Raw genomic sequence first — 13,698 nt, 5'->3', positions numbered from 1 at the left:
GGTGTATGTATGCTTTGCCTTTGCTTTGTATTTGCATAATAAATCAATTTTTTAAAAAGATAGAACAGGGAGCACAGTGGCAACAAGCTCAGATTACCTGATATAGGAGTGACGTAGATTAATGGGGGACAGAGGGGGTAAACCTTTACTGGGAGCAACACCATTTCTAAAGAGATATCCTTTGTCTCTTGCTGTGATTATTAAAGAAACTAACTGGTAACTAACTGCAACTTTCATTTGATCTGCTTATTTACTGCCACCTGGGGAAGGATTCAATTCCCCGAAGCCTGACAACAGGTGAGTTTAGAATTCTAGGCTCAGGGTATGATCCTAGTCCAAAACAATGGGATTTAAAAAAACAACGTAACAGCCTGCTAGGCCAATGGCTCAGCATCCTGTTCTCACAGTGGCCAAACAGGTGCCTGTGGGAAACCCGTAAGCACGACTCAAACCCCAGAGCACCCTTCCTGCAGTTTCCAGAACTGATTTTCAGAAGCGTTAATGCCACTGTGCTCCCTGTTCTATCTTTTTTTAAAAAATGATCACTAGCCTGCCTGCCACTTCTGTAGGCCTTGGCTTTCTATTTAGGAATATAACACTTGACACATGCCTATGTCTTTGTCCATTCAAGAAGAGATTTGAAAATGCTTTGTTGATGTGTATCATGGACCATAAAAAAAAAAGGGCGGGGGACCATGATTTAAGGAGCCTTCCAAGAGTGAAGAGGGGAAAACAGAAACGAAATGTAATTATTTGTCATTCAGCATTCAGGTTTCTAATATAATCCCTGATTCACCAATGTGTGTTCGTGTCAGAATGGTTTGGGCACTTCCCAAGGAGCTACAGCTCAGAATTCTGGCATACATGTGTTGCGAATGATTGCATTTTTAAGAGACCCCCCCCCCCAAAAAAAAGTAGACATTTGTACACCTCTCGCTTGAAATTCTAGGATAGCTGTTTGAAAAGGTCCCTAATTCAATCCCTGACTTCTCCACTTAAAAGGGATCAGATGATCCAAAAGGCACCCTTCTTCTTGGAGAAACTGGAGAGCATCTGCCAGCCAAGAGTGCAGTAGAAAATATTGGTCTAGGTGGACAAATGTAAGAAAGCTTCCTGAAGCTGAAATTCAGTACATCCTAACTCCATTTTGCTGTCATTATTAGAAAAGTCTTGAGTGAGAGGTATTGGTGGACTCCTACCTAGAAACAAGATCAAAGGCTACTCCAAATGATTTTGAGACTTCCAGACCACCCAGAAAATTGGCATGTCACACAAGTCACTGGATGCTAGAAAAGTCTGAAAAGCTGATACTTTTGTGTCAACCATTCACAAGGATTGAAAAATTTACTTCCTAAGAGAGGGTAGTATTACAATCCAGAGCAAACCCATCTGCCCATGGGATGAAAGGTTGAAAAGTAGACGTTCTGTTCCCTTGGATTCAGAGGAAAAGCACTTCCAGTACCAGCAAAAACTATAGGCCCCAAACATGGCAGGGATGGGGAACTTGCAACTCACCAGATAATGGACCAACTCCCACCAACCCCAGCCAACACGGTCAATGGTTGGGGGTGATTGAGCTGTAGTCCAGCAAAATCTGGAAGGCCAAAGGTTGTCTCTACCTGGAAGTGAAAACCTAGTTGGTTGTGTGTATTTTCATTTAGTGCAGTGTTTGCATTTTAGAAAATATAGTGCCTAAGACTACAGCAAACAAGCCAGCCAGCTAATTATGACACACTTGTGCACCAATCACACAAATTATCCAGCTAATTTAATCAAGAGACACTTGCGACTGTCAGTGCCACTTATGACCATCAATTCCAGCCCATTGTTTACTAAGAGCGTGGCTGCCTAAGAATCCATTGGGATTTCAGTTGCATGAAGAGAATGCTGAAATGGAAAAGGCAAGAGAATCGCCAATCATTTCAGTTCTTCAACATGCGCATCTTTGCTATGTTTGGAATTTGGAAGTGCATTAGAAATAATATATGTGTTATTAAATTATACTTCATTGTAAAGTTAAAGGGACCCCTGACAATTAGGTCCAGTCGTGGCTGACTCTGGGGTTGTGGTGCTGATCTCGCTTTATTGGCCGAGGGAGCCAGCATACAGCTTCTGGGTCATGTGGCCAGCATGACTAAGCCGCTTCTGGCGAACCGGAGCAGCGCACGGAAATGCCGTTTACCTTCCCGCCAGAGTGGTACCTATTTATCTACTTGCATTTTGACGTGCTTTCGAACTGCTAGGTTGGCAGGAGCAGGGACCGAACAATGGGAGCTCACCCCGTCATTCGGATTCGAACTGCCGACCTTCTGATCGGCAAGTCCTAGGCTCTGTGGTTTAACCCACAGCGCCACCTGCGTCCAGTACTGCATTTGGGGAGGGGTTATATAAAAACACCAGAAGAGCCTGGTGATTCAGGCCAGTGGCAGATCTCCTCCAGCATCCTCTTCTCACAGTGGCCAACCGGATGCCCAGCTGGGATTGGAAAGCCAAAAAAACAGGGACCAAGAGAAGAAGAAGAATTTGCCATGTGTGCCCTTCCTGCCCCCCAACACCCCCAACCCTGCCAAGTCCACTTCCAGACTGATGGTCTGAAGGGAGCTGGATGTCCTTAGAACACCTCCCATGAAATGGAACTCTGTGTTGAGTTTGCAACTGGGAGGATTCTGAGCTAACTTAGAGTCTCCTTTAGGACCTTCAAACTTAACATGTCAAGGTTAGACGTGGACAGCAGGTGGGGCACCCTCTCCATGTGTTCTTCAAACATGGCTAGACGTAACACTGGAATAGGGCTATACTCACTCGCTCATCCTAGGCAGTTTAGCTTCATTCTTCCAAGCCAACTCAAGCCAGGCTTCCCACAGCTGTCGGGTCCAGGCTCCATCAAAGGTGCTGTTCATCCATAACTCTTGACTACCTTCCATGCCCTTTTCCAATTGATCTTACTTCCAGGAGCTTGCATGATTTTCTGTCATCTTGAAGGCTTAGATCCCGGCAATTGTAGCTGGGTCCCTCAGTAGTCTCTGGTTCCCATGGCTACGACATCAAATCCCAGAATTCATCTCTGCTGCTGAAGCCAAGTTCTGTCATATCGTTGGCCATTCTGAAAGCTTATTTTTGTCGTTGGTTTGTTTTGGAGTCTTCACCACCATCTCTGGAATGGGCATTTTATGCTCCAGACATGTTTTGGCACATCTCTGGGGCTGGCACTTTGGATCAAACTGTCAGCTGCCTTCCCCCAGAGGACGTGTCTCATCTGGTGATCTTCTCAGTTCCTGGCAGGTGACAAATAGCTGTCTATTGACACAAGTCCGGGCTGTCCAACTGCAGTGTCTGTTACGATATTTTGTTTTGGGAAAACCTATAAATTGTATACATTTTACTTAGGACACTCGATAGCACATAAGTCAAGAGCCTGGTCTTGTTTGACTCCATTGATGTAGCTACTCAAGCAAGCCTGTGCCTTAAATATAAGATTAACAAAATGAATCGATAGGGCCCTTCAGTGCCACACAGTATGGTAAAGCGGGAGAGCTGTTGACAGATCTTCTTACCAGATCTAGACGTGAGATACAAGCGAATCCTTCAGCCAATATCTCCTGGAAATGTGTTTGATGGTACTTAAATCTCTTCTTAAGGCTTTACTCACTTGATAAAGCACTAGGAGAAAAAACTACACCCCCCCTCTCCTTTTCTCTGAGCTTTAGGGAGGTAGCACTACACTAAAGCACTTGTGTTTTGTGTGTATTACACACACACAATCAGGCAATGAAATGAAACTGGCATCCTTTGCATGAAGTCTGGTGTGTAAGAAGAAGCAGGTGAACTGGAAGCTAATTCATTTGCCCGAGAACGAGGAAACTAAAAACAAGGAGGAGTAATGCAGTTACTCTTCCATCCTTGAAAGGTCCTGGGGATGGTGGAGAACCAAGGACCTAACTGAGAACATAAGAAGGGTCTGCAGGACCAGGCCAATGCCCCATATAGTCCAGCATCCAGTTCTCACTGTGGCCAACCAAGATGCCATACCCTCCAACATGTTGAGCCCCCAAACCAGAACACGTGTCTTCCCATCCATGCTCCCGCACTAGTCATATGACCTGCCTGCACAGGACAACAGAGCTCAAAAAACACACTTATTTGGGGACGAAGTCTTGCAGGAAAAAACAATATGTCCTGGTCTTCCCAGGACACTTGTGGGGTGTGAGATGCCTGTGGAAAGCCTGCAAGCAGGACCTGAGCACGAGAGCTCTCTCGCCTGCCGTGGTTTCCAGCAACTGGTACAGTGGTACCTTGGTTCTCAGACTTAATCTGTTCCGGAAGTCAGTTCCAAATCCAAAGCGTTCCGAAACCAAGGTGAACTTTCCCATAGAAAGTAATGCAAAATAAATTAATCCGTTCCAGACTTTTAAAAACAACCCGTAAAACAGCAATTTCACATGAATTTTACTATCTCACCAGACCATTGATCCATAAAATGAAAGCAATAATCAATGTACTGTACTATAAAATAAATAAGACACTATTGTAGATGGAACTCTAAGCAGTTTACAGATAAAAATGTTTGTTGTTGTTTAGTCGTGTCCAACTCTTCATGACCCCATGGACCAGAGCACGCCAGGCACTCCTGTCTTCCACTGCCTCCCGCAGTTTGGTCAAACTCATGCTGGTAGCTTCAAGAACACTGTCCAACCATCTCGTCCTCTGTCGCCCCCTTCTCCTTGTGCCCTCAATCTTTCCCAGCATCAGGGTCTTTTCCAGGGAGTCTTAAGAACTGCTAAAAACATAGGAAAGAACAATAATTAAGAATTAATTAAACACTGATAGAATTAAAACTATGCATGCATATTAACATCTATTAACACTATACCAATAATTACAACAAAAGAAGAAGAAGAAGAAGAGTTTGGATTTGATATCCCGCCTTTCACTCCCCTTCAGGAGTCTCAAAGCGGCTAACAATCTCCTTTCCCTTCCTCCCCCACAACAAACACTCTGTGAGGTGAGTGGGGCTGAGAGACTTCAAAGAAGTGTGACTGGCCCAAGGTCACCCAGCAGCTGCATGTGGAGGAGCGGAGATGTGAACCCGGTTCACCAGATTACGTGACTACCGCTCTTAACCACTACACCACACTGGCAGCAAGGCACTGGTCCTTTCATTAAAAACAGTCAGATCCCCAAAGCCTGTTGGAACAAGAAAGTCTTCACCTGCTGGCGAAAGGACAAGAAGGAGGGAGCCAGTCTGGCTTCTCTAGGGAGGGACTTCCAGAGTTTGGGAGCAGCCACTGAGAAGGCCCTCTCCTGTGTCTCCACAAAGCATGCCTGGGAAGGTGTCAGAACTGCCCTGGGAATCGTCTTGGGGCAGAAAGGCAGCATAAAAATCAAATAAATATCTGTTATAAAAGTAGCATAGAAAAATACAGAAATTATAGAAAGCAGAAATGCCAACCTGATTCTGTGTTCCAGCCTATCACTAGGGACACAAACGGCCTCTGTGTCCAGGAGTGTTTATGCCCAGCTCAGGTTGACAATGTTCTGGAAACTGCGGCTGGTGCAGAACCCAGCTGCTAGGTTAGTAAGTTGTGGCAGTTCAATGGAGCTATGTGTTACTGATCCTGAAAGCATTGTCCTGGATGCCAACTCCTGGGTCCAATCCAGGGTGTTAATGCTAGTGCACAAAGCCCTAAATTGCTTAGCACCCAATTACCTCAAAGAGCATCTCCCCCCGGATCAACCACCTCAGACTACGATTGGAAGAAGAGGCCTTCTTGGTGGTTCCAGCTGATCCACCCAGGGTGGCTGGGGCAACCCAGTTAGATGGGTGGGTGTCATGGTATTGACGGAGAATGCAGGGGAGGGGGAGAGACAGGTAGAGGAAGGGGGGCAGGAAGTGCCAGTGGAGGAAAGGAGGGAAACTCAGGAGGAGGGAAGGCTCTCAGATGTTGGAGCAGAGCCTCAACACCGCACAGGAAGCTCTGGCACGGACAGCGAAGCAGTGCCGGTTCCATCTGCTCAGGAGAGTGTTAAAGAGGAGGGGGCAGAGACATCAAATGAGAATGCCTCGCCTCTTCTGCTGGAAAAGGGGCAGATGTAAGTCACTCCGAGAATCTGACCCAGAGGATTCGGACGCATGATTATGTGTGCTGCTTGTACATATGTAAAATAAAGGATGTATATATGTATCTCTGAGTGAGCAGAGGCATTTCTTGCGGAGAGCATTCACAACCCATCACAGTGGGGTACAAATAATAACAGTAGTAGTAGTAGTAGTATTGTTTCCCCATTTATGGAATGCCCTCCCTGGTAAGGTGCATCTGTCTCCTTCATTATTAACATTTCAGCAGAATTTTAATACGTAACCCTAGTATTTTAGGGATGAAAGATACTGTTCCTGACAACCGTGAAATTATTTAGCCAGGAGGATATTTGATTGTTTTTAAATGTTTTTTTTAATAATGAAAAAACATTTCTGTCTTGTTTTTGTGTTGTTGTTTTTTGGCTGTTTGGTTGTTTGCCTGGGCTCCTCTGGGAGGAAGGATGGGGTAGAACTTTAATAAATAAACAAGTAGCACAAAATCTGGCAAAAACACAGCACTCTCCTTTAAAAATTGATCTCTAATTTTGTATCAACACAAGTGAAGATATCTAAAATGTACACAAACTGGAATGAAAATATATAGAAGCATAAACAGTTTAGAATTCTGAATCTGCCTAGTGAGACACCGAATATTCACTTGGTTCCCTGCCTCCAGCATCAGTGATTGCAGATGGAAAGTGTGCCATCTCCTCCTTAAGTGCCTAGCAGACTCCAGGCAACCCTCCCGGCACTTTCTTTATACAGAGCCCCAAACATTTTGGGGTACATCTGAATGCTGGTCCTACTCATAGCAGACCCATCTTGTCTTTATTTTTGTATCTGGTTATGGGATGAAACCGACCTCCCCTACCCACATTTATGCCTTCTGAATGTTCTCCCACTGCAACTTCCACCAACCCTGATCATGTCATGTTGGCCGAGGCTGATAAGGAGTTGAAATCCAAATGCATCTGGAGGGTAGCAGTTTGTGAGAAGGCTGGCTTCTCCCCTGCCCATGCAAAGACAGAATTATTGGGTTGCATCCAATGTAGCATTAAGTAACTTGTTCCATTAGTGCAAGGATTTACGCTTGAGCAATGGAACTTTCTTCCACTCCCCTTCGTGAAGGGATGCCAGCAATTGAACCTAAGACCTTCTGTATTCAAGACGTGTGCATTCCCCGCGACGTTGTGGTCCCGCCCCAATATAGACCTTAATTCAGAAAAGAGACGTAGAGCATAAAAGTACTTATTCACACAGTTCAAATTTAAACTATGGAACGATAATCTTGGTCATTTGATTGTCCTTTTTACCCATTGTTGTCTTTTTAATTGTATATATTGCTTGTTTTATGTTGCTATGACTGTTGGCTAATGCGGATAAAGTTTATCTATCTATGGAATTCATTCCACAAGAGGCAGTGGTAACCATTGGCAGGGACTGGACATCAGAGGAAGAATGGTGGAGACAGCCCCCTCTCCTTCCTGAGAAGAGGAAGGCAGTATAGATTTACAGTTGTAGTTTGCAGAAGGTCATGACTCTGAGACAGAAGAGGGGGGAAAGCTGGGAGGTAATGGAAGAGGGGGGGGGGACAGCAAAGTCAGAGCAGCTGGCTGACACATCATCATTAGAAAGCATTCCTGACCCCCTTCTCCTAGGACCCGGCGTGCATCGAAAGTAGTAGAACAGAAAGCTCAGAGGCAGAAAGCATAGATCAGCTGGAGCAGGGATGATTTGCAATAGGAGAGATGGAGGGGGTGGGACTTTACTGGAATGAATAGGCACTTTTCAAAGCCTCTCTCTGTGAATACTGAATAAAGGACTTGGTAAGAGCTTTTATTGTTATCTGCTTCTTGGCTGCTCATCGTGGGAGCGATCAAATTCCCTGAAACCTGACAACCACCAACATGGGTGACTTCAAAAGAGAACTGGACAAATTAATGGAGGAGAGGCTATTGATGGCTACTAACCCTGAAGGGGGAATGCTATACACCTCTGAGTACAAGTTGCTGGGAATCACAGCTGGGCAGAGCACTGTTGATCTCAGGTCTTGCTTGGGAGTTTCCCTTAGGCATCTGGTTGGCCGAGGGGAGAAGAGGATGCTGGACTAGATGGGCTCCTGGCCTGATCCAGGAGGTCTCTTCTTATGTTCTTCATGCAGGAGAAGTGCTGTCTGCTTCCTTTAGCTCCCCTTTGCTGCCCATCTCGAAATCACATTTCTTTCCTCAGAGCAAAGTTGAGCATTGTAGCCTATCTGTCAAAATCTCAATCAATCTTTGTGCAGGAACTCACGAAAGAAAGTGCTAACATCGGAGTTTAATATCTTACTTTGGAGACTTTCACCATAAGGGGTGGGTGGGTGGATGGAAGCGGGAGATCATCCATATAAATTGAGATTTCCAACCATCATGAAGGCATCGAGAGAATGTGAAGTCCTGAAATATGGCCTCGTTATGCTGGCTGGACTAGGGGAAAAAAGTGTTTCAGAGAAGTTATAGCCCTCTTAATACAGTTGGCAGCTTTTACAGTGAGGAAAATCCCCCCCCCCCTGATTATGGAGATAGCTTGGATGCATAGGAGCAGTATAGTGTCACAAAGCAATCAAACGATGTAAATGCAAAATCAGATACGTCTTCATCTCTGCCCTGACAGTGCATGCGTCCAATAAATGTTTAATTGCATGCCCCATCTTCTCTTACTCTGTGATTTATTAGTGGGAACGCACCTTTGTTCCTAATATACTCCAGAAGCTTGAATAATCCTAAATCCTGAGAATGCAATGGATTCAACACAATATAAAGCTGTAGCACAGCAGAAGAGCATCTGCTTTGTATGCAGAAGGTCCCAGGTTCAATCCCCGGCACTTCCAAATATGCTTGGGAAGGTCCCCAGTCTGAAACCCTGTAGTCACTACCAATCAGTATACAGTGGTACCTTGGGTTACATACGCTTCAGGTTACATACGCTTCAGGTTAGAGACTCTGCTAACCCAGAAATAGTGCTTGGGGTTAAGAACTTTGCTTCAGGATGAGAACAGAACTTGCACGTTGGGGGCACAGCGGCAGCAGGAGGCCCCATTAGCTAAAGTGGTCTTCAGGTTAAGAACAGTTTCAGGTTAAGAACAGACCTCCAGAACGGATTAAGTACTTAACCCCTGAGGTACCACTATAGTTCAAGGGGACAAATACTGGATCATAGGAAATTTCCTTATACAGAGTCAGACCATTGCTCCATCCAGCTCCGTATTGTCTACTCCAGGGATGGGCAACATGTGACCCTCCGGATATTGCTGGACTACAACTCCCATAATTCCTTGACCATTGGCTTTGCTGACTGGGGCTGATGGCAGTTGCATCTGGAATGGGGCTAAGTATATATGCAGAGGTGCAGATTTAGAAACAACTATTGGCATTGTGTGGGACGCAGTGGCACTGTGGGTTAAACCACAGAGCCTAAGGCTTGCCAATCAGAAGGTTGGCGGTTCGAATCCCCGCGACGGGGTGAGCTCCCGTTGCTCGGTCCCTGCTCCTGCCAACCTAGCAGTTCGAAAGCACGTCAAAATGCAAGTAGATAAATAGGTACCGCTCCGGTGGGAAGGTAAATGGCGTTTCCGTGCACTGCTCTGGTTCGCCAGAAGCGGCTTAGTCATGCTGGCCACATGACCCGGAAGCTGTACGCCGGCTCCCTCGGCCAATAAAGCAACATGAGCGCTGCAACCCCAGAGTCGTCCACGACTGGACCTAATGGTCAGGGGTCCCTTTACCTTTACCTATTGGCATTGTGGTTCTAATTAAGTTGATCACACCATAGTTGAGGAGACTGTGAGAGCAGGTGAAACACTTGCTTCTGTTCATCTGCTAATCCTTGAGGGGCATCTCTTACTTTTTAAAAATCTTTAAACCAGATTTGGACCAGACAGTGCCTCTAAGTAGAGGACTGTTCCATGTAAATTAGGACACTTGGCTACCCTAGTCAAGCTGCCATCCATTAGCACAGATCCTGGAACTCAAAGCCAGTGATAACAAGGAAACCCTATCCTCTGATGGTGGTTTTTTTTAAAAAAAACAACAACCCTCAATCAAACTGATTTGATTATTGCCATTGCCACTGCATCACCATTACTAGCAAACAGGGAAAGGAAACTGCAACCGAGATCTCTTTTGATGTATGCTTGTATTGCCAGATGATGCCCAGCAATGGTGAGAATCAAAACAAAACAGTCGTTTCCGAAGAATTCTCGCTTCAGTCTTTTCAAGCCCTGAAACCATGCAAATTCTCCCCACCTCCACCCTGGGGGCTATTTTGCTCTATGAGAGTTGCTAGGTAATCAAGTAGTTGCCAAGGTCTTCTGTTGCTTCACAAAAGTGGTTGAGCCTGTTTATTTCTGTTGAGGTCTTTCTCTCTCTCTTTAAAAAAGAAGCAAGCTTTCAAAAAAATATTTTAAAAAATACATTGAGATTTTTAAATTCTAGAGACCTTATTCACTGCAGATGGCAAAGTCTTCCATGGACAGCAAGGGTGCCAATCATCTGTGCAGTGGATCTCTCTACTAGTAGACACACATAAGGTTGTGGTTCCCAGCAGGCTCCGATTTGTAATGTTCAAAAGTGAACAGCCCAGATCCTCCCTCCTTCCTGTGTCCAAACAAAAGCCATTGCATCAGGCTCCAAAAGAATCTTAGGAACATAAGAAACTGCCTTATGCTGAGTTAGACCACTGGTCCATCTTGCTCAATACTGTCTCAGTACCGACTGGCAGCAACTCTCCAGGGTTTCAGGAAGGGTTATCCCCCAGCCCTACCTAGAGATAAAGGTAAAGGGACCCCTGACCATTAGGTCCAGTCGTGACTGACTCTGGGGTTGCGGCGCTCATCTCGTTTTATTGGCTGAGGGAGCTGGCGTGCAGCTTCCGGGTCATGTGGCTAGCATGACTAAGCCGCTTCTGGCAAACCAGAGCAGTGCATGGAAATGCCGTTTACCTTCCCACCGGAGCGGTACCTATTTATCTACTTGCACTTTGACGTGCTTTCGAACTGCTAGGTTGGCAGGAGCAGGGACTGAGCAACTAGAGCTCACCCCGTCGCGGGGATTTGAACTGCCAACCTTCTGATCAGCAAGTCATAGGCTCTGTGGTTTAACCCACAGCGCCACCTGTGTCCCAACCTAGAGATGCCAAGTACTAAATCTGGGGCTTCCGGCATACAAGATAGATGCTTTACTACTGAGATCCAGCCCTTTCTCATCTTAAATAATGAATGCATTTATCTTTTTTAACTACCATATTTTTCTGTGTATAAGACGCCCCCATGTATGACGCCCTCTACTTTTGGGGACTCCAAATTAAGAAAACATCCCTCAGCACTACCCGTGTATAAGACGAGCCCCAATTTCAAACCTATTTTTTTTGTAAAAAAAAACCCTAGTCTTACACACGGAAAAATACGGTATTTCTGGAGTTTCGAATGAGTGCCTCTGTCACTTCTTGCCCAAGAGCCACACCCACCCACAACCCACTCCGAGAGAAAGGGAGAAAAAATAGGCACCTGCATTTCACTTTTTGAGAAGATCTGGAAAAACGTCGGAGCCAGATCTGAACCCTGAAAAGCATGCAGAAATGGGGGAAAGAGTGTTGCTTTTCCAACTTCGTCCTTCACTTCTATGAGTTTTTCAAAGGAGAAAAAGGTAGACAAGCTTGACAAGTGGGAAGTGACTAAGTGGGTAGTTAGGAGTGAGGCTCAGAAATTGGGTGGGTGCTAGGGAAAAATCTAAAGGACTTGACATCTTTCCGCCAGGCTGCAAGACGGAGCTGTTCCACCAGGCCTTTGGCCAAGGCGCAGTCTGACCCCTTCCTTCTGTATTCCTCATAGCACTCTAGTGCAATGGTTGCCATTAATTTGATTCTGAATTGATTTGATTCTGAATTGATTTTAGAATGTATTTCAATTAATTGATTGTGATTTTATGTAAACTGTGTTATTTTTACTGTTAAAACAAAAAAATTCCTTCCAGTAGCACCTTAAAGACCAACTAAGTTAGTTCTTGGTATGAGCTTTCGTGTGCATGCACACTTCTTCAGATACACACGAAAGCTCATACCAAGAACTAACTTAGTTGGTCTTTAAGGTGCTACTGGAAGGAATTTTTTTGTTTTGACCATGGCAGACCAACACGGCTACCTATCTGTAATTTTTACTGTTGTTAGCCGCTCTGAGCCCGGCTTCGGCTGGGGAGGGCGGGATATAAATAATAATAATAATAATAATAATAATAATAATAATAATATTCTGTCTCTGTCTTGCAGGCCCTGTGGAAAGATGTCAAGTCCCACAGGGCCCTAGTCTCTTGTGACACAGCGTTCCAACAAGTCGGAGCCAGTACTATAAAGGCCCTGGCCCTAGTTAAGACCAATCTCATCAGTTTGTTAGGGATCAGGTGTCTGGCACTGGGAAAGACGTTTACCTGAGTTGGAAGAGCTGCCACTGATCAGAGTAGGAACAAATAATTATTATTATTATTATTATTATTAAAGGACACCCACAGGACCTTGATGTAGCTACATTTGCATTTGAGCAGATGGGGGGGGATAAGAAAACAAAATTGGGAGTGGGGGGGGGAATCAGGTCTTCTTATAAAGGTGGTTTACTTGCTCTTTGCACAAGTGGGGCATGCTCACCTATTGGCAAAACCGACAGATGCCATTTAAATGTGTTGCATCAAGGGCTGGGATGGAGCAGGAGCCTCCGTTTCCAAAGTGGTCTGAAACTCACCAAGCCACCTGATTTTCAAGAATAAGCTGCTCAAGAACAGGAAAGAATGTTGTGCAGAAAATAATAGTGCCAAACTAAAAACTGTGCTGCTGGTCGGATGCTCACAGAGTCCTTTTCTATGGGTGAAGTTCACTCTTGCATTAAAGGCACCTTGCAGGTGTTTGCACCATTCTGCCCAGTAAATATCAGCCACTATGGGAAATAGCAATCGGAAAGAGGTTAACTTGTTCAAAGAAGGACTGTGGCTCCATAGTAGAGCACATTCTGGGCATGCAGAAGGTCACAGGTTAATAATAATAATAATAATAATAATAATAATAATAATAATAATAATAATAAATTTATTTATACCCCGCCCTTCCTGGCCTGAGCTGGGCTCAGGGTGGCTAACACCAGTAAAATCACAGTAAAAACATAATAGGAAAAAAACCTCCAATTTAAAATACAGGTTAAAATGCAATTTAAAATGCAGCCTCATTTTAAAAGTAGCTCGTAGATCAAAACCATTAGGGGAGGGAAACATAAGGGTCAGACTGAGTCCAAACCAAAGGCCAAGCTGAACAGCTCTGTCTTGCAGGCCCTGTGGAAAGATGTCAAGTCCCACAGGGCCCTAGTCTCTTGTGACACAGCGTTCCAACAAGTCGGAGCCAGTACTATAAAGGCCCTGGCCCTAGTTAAGACCAATCTCATCAGTTTGTTAGGGATCAGGTGTCTGACACTGGGAAAGACGTCTACCTGAGTTGGAAGAGCTGCCACTGATCAGAGTAGGAACAAACCCCCTGAGCTCAATGGGCAAATAACCTTACCTGTAGGAGGCAGCACCCTCTGTTCATTTGCAGATTTTAATTAGCATCAG

This window comes from Podarcis gaigeae (genome assembly GCF_964106915.1).
Source record: "Podarcis gaigeae genome assembly, chromosome: 14".
Lineage (NCBI taxonomy): Eukaryota > Metazoa > Chordata > Lepidosauria > Squamata > Lacertidae > Podarcis > Podarcis gaigeae.
This window is presented reverse-complemented; position numbering follows the sequence as displayed.